Source organism: Suricata suricatta, chromosome 7 (assembly GCF_006229205.1).
Source record: "Suricata suricatta isolate VVHF042 chromosome 7, meerkat_22Aug2017_6uvM2_HiC, whole genome shotgun sequence".
In the NCBI taxonomy this organism is placed as follows: Eukaryota; Metazoa; Chordata; class Mammalia; order Carnivora; family Herpestidae; genus Suricata; species Suricata suricatta.
The window spans coordinates 101,695,755-101,699,682 of record NC_043706.1 but is presented as its reverse complement, the minus strand read 5'-3'; positions in this window follow the sequence as shown (position 1 = coordinate 101,699,682).

Here is a 3,928-nt window from a genome sequence, read left to right as displayed (position 1 = left end):
GCACCAAAGACTTAATCATCCATTTCCTATATAAAAGGTAGCTACTTTTTTTCAGGGACCTCAAGTATACTGTAGTATAGAGGTGGAATTTAAGGAAAGGTATTAAGCAGGCTGTGTTTTAGCTTATGGGCAAGTAATAAATTGTATCATGTATCTTGAATGCATCATAGATAAGCTGCTATATAACAACTGCCACTTCAGATAGCTGTGAAATTAGGTGATTAACTAGTTGGTACTTAACCTTCTAATTTCTGTATAAGTCTAATTACATGAAATAGAAGTGGGGGTTTTGATTTTTTAGTTTGCTTTTCTGTTTGGAGTGTCATTGTAACTACTGTATTGTAAATGATGGAAAATAATTGCATATGTTAAAAAAATAAATTGTGTTATATTAAAAAAAATAACCAAACATAAAAAATAAATAAATAAAAGTAACTGTAAGTTAATTAAACTAAAATAAATTAAATTAAATTAAATTTTAATTCCTCAGTCACACTAGCCACATTTCAAATGCTCAACAGCCATGTGGAGCTTGTGGTTATGGTATTGGACAGACAGACATAGGACATATCCATCATTGCAGAAAATTTCATTGAACTACGCCATATTAGACAAATACCAATCTACAACTGGAACTTACACTGTCAAACTATAGGACCTCAAGGGGAAGATTCTTAAAACTAAAAATACAGAACTAGATACATTTCCTCCCCAGGGAAATTAGAAGACAAGGTCTCAGGTAGTAGGGGAAGCATAGCTTTCCATAATCAGGAACAGTCTACTTACTGTTCCAGTAGGAGTTTTGATGCCTAACTCAACCATGATTAGTAACATAAAATGCTAAGTAATCAAAAAATTCCAAATTCCCTTATGCTATCATTCAGATTCCCTGTTGTAGTTCTTTGGAATAAAAATAATAAAAAGAAAAGAAAAGTTACACCCATAAGTTAAAGTTCCAGCTACTGAAGTCTATGCTTTTAGAAATCCATGTCTCTATTGAGTGCCAACTATGTCCCTGGTCCAGGCTAACTCCTCAGCAGACAGACTTTTCTTACCCTTCATCATACTTAAAGAATTTTTCCGGGATGCCTGGGTGGCTCAGTAGGTTAAGCATCCAACTTTGGCTCAGGTCTTAATTTCACAGTTTGTAGGATCAAGCCCTACCCTGGGCTCTGTGCTAACAGCTCAGAGCCTGGGGCCTTCTTCACATTCTGTGTCTCACGCTCTCTGCCCCTCCCCCGCTCAGGCTTTGTTTACCTCTCTCTCAAAATAAATAAACATTGTTTGCAAAAAAATTTTTTAAAGATTTTTTTCCCATACAGGCACCTGGATTGTGCAGTTGGTTAAGCTTCCTACTCTTGATCTCAGTTCAGGTCATGATCTCACAGTTCATGAGCTTGAGCCACACATTGGGCTCTGCACTGACAATATGGAGCCTGCTTGGGATTCTGTCTCTCCTTCTCTCTGCCCCTCCCCCTTTTTTGGGCAATCTCTCTCTCTCTCTCTCAAAATAAATAAACTTTAAAAATGTTTTTTTAAAAAGTTTTCCCCAAACATATACATCTTCTGATTTTCCCTTTTCAGGTTTCAGAATGTAATTTTATATCATTGTTGCTCAAGTTACTATAACCATGTAATCTCTTCTTCTGAGCCTGCATTTTCCTGGCAGTACAAATGGAATAATAATACTGCAGTAAAGAATGAATTACATAATGAAAACATTAATTTGAAAAGATATATGCACCCTTATTTTTATTACTGCACTATTCAAAATAGCCAAGATGTGAAAATAACCCAAGTGTCTACTGACAGATGAATAGATAAAGAAGATGTGGTAAATGGCCATAATGGAATATTACTCAGCCATAAAAAAGAATGGACTCTTGCCATTAGTGACAACCTAGATGGAACTAGACAGTATTTTGCTAAGTGAAATATGTCAGACAGAGAAGAGCAACTACCACATGATTTTACTTGTATGTGGAATCTAAAAAACAAAACAAATGAACAAACAAAAAACAGAAACAAAGTCATAAATAAGGAGAATAAATTGGTGTTTACCAGAAGGAAGGAAGATGGAGGGAAGGGCCAAATGGGTGAAGGGGATTAAAACCTACAAACTTCCAGTTATAAAATAAATAAGTCATGGGGATGAAAAGTATAACATTGGAAATGTAGTCAACAATATAGTAATAACACTACACAGTGACAGATGGTAACTACGCTTTTTGTGGTAATCACTTTGTAAAGTTTTTGGATATTAACTCACTGTGCTATGACCTGAAACTAATATGATGTTGTATGTCAACATCAATAAATTTAAAAATAAACTTTCAATAATAAATTTCAAAATAAATAGGGGGCACCTGGGTGGCTCAGTCAGTTGAGCATCCAGCTTCAGCTCAGGTCATCATCTCATGGTTCATGGGTTCGACCCCCATGTCAGGCTCTGTGTTGATAGCTAGCTCAGAGCCTGGAGCCTGTTTCAGATTCTGTGTCTCCCTCTCTCTCTAACCCTCCCCTACTCGCACTGTCTCTGTCTCTCCAAAATAAAAATGAAAAATAAAATTTTTAATAAATAAATAAATATGTAAATTAAAGGAGAGCACATAGGAAGTGCTTACTACAAACAGAGAATGCTGATAAAAAACATGTAATACATGTAGTAACTCCTTCTCCACTCACATGATGGATTTCTGAAGGCTGTGGAGCCTGTAGAGCTGAGACTCTGTGTCCCCATCTGCAAGCTGCTATCTGACATGTAACAACCATCGATTTATCAATAATCAACCAACCAACAGCCATCAAGTATCCCCTTGTGAAGACGCAGAGTATATAAGTGGTCTCCAGTCTTCTTTCAAATTATAGGGCATGGCTCTCACATTCAAAGAACTTAATTCTAGATGAATTAGAACAACTTCAAGGCATTCATCAGTGAGGAAAATGAAAGTTGTAGCCGCCATCAACAAGGCTTTAGATAAACTGTAGAAGTCATGCCAAGGCCACCAGCATCATTGGAAACAACGGTCCGACAGTAAACAGAGGACCTCAAGGCAAGAGGTAAGTTAGTTTGACAACTTACCACTGAGCCCTTCCTGAGGACTGGAAGGATTTGCAATAGAGATGAGGGGACCAGGGTTTCAACAGTGGCAGTGGTGAAAGCTCAGAGCTTGAAATCATACTTCCAATTAGAGAATCACATTATTGAAAAACAAAGTGTGTGAATGCAAGTACTAGTTTGATCAGACATGAGCTTATGCACCATATTTGGACAAACTAAAAACGACTTGGGATATAACTTGTATATAAATAAACATTAGGCCTTTTAGTTTAAGTTCTAACATGCTCTCTCCAAAGTTCTACTAAAATATTTATAACAAACCCAAAAAAGATGTATACATTTCGGAGGTTGCAACCTAAAATGGTACTCTGTTGATCTGCAGAATTTAAGAGGAATTTCCTCTAAATGTACAACAGAAAAACTAAGCACACAGAACAACTGTACGATACTCACATGACAATGAAGAATGAGACAACATCACTACTCCTCACTGTTTAATCACTGGGTCAGAAAAACTGCAATCAGAAAACTGGGCAACTTGCCATATGAGTGATGTTTTCTGAGAAGTCAGAGTCACTCCCCCACCCTCAGAATCTCTTTCTACTGTCATAGAGATGGCTACACCCAGAAAACAGTCAGGCACAAAGAGGGAAGGAGTGAGAAACGTGAAGGCGTGGTCTCAGAAAGTTTTAGGTGAGAGTGTCAGGAAGGGCTGATGACAGCATTCATGGGGATGGGAGTTCTTGTGCATGTGATTTACTCAGAAAGTGAGAAAGCAAGGTTAGGAGACCTCATTTCATTCAGTTCAACAGAGCTGCACTAGAAGAAAGTCTGCTAAACATTCGAAATGGGGTTGTATATCAGGTA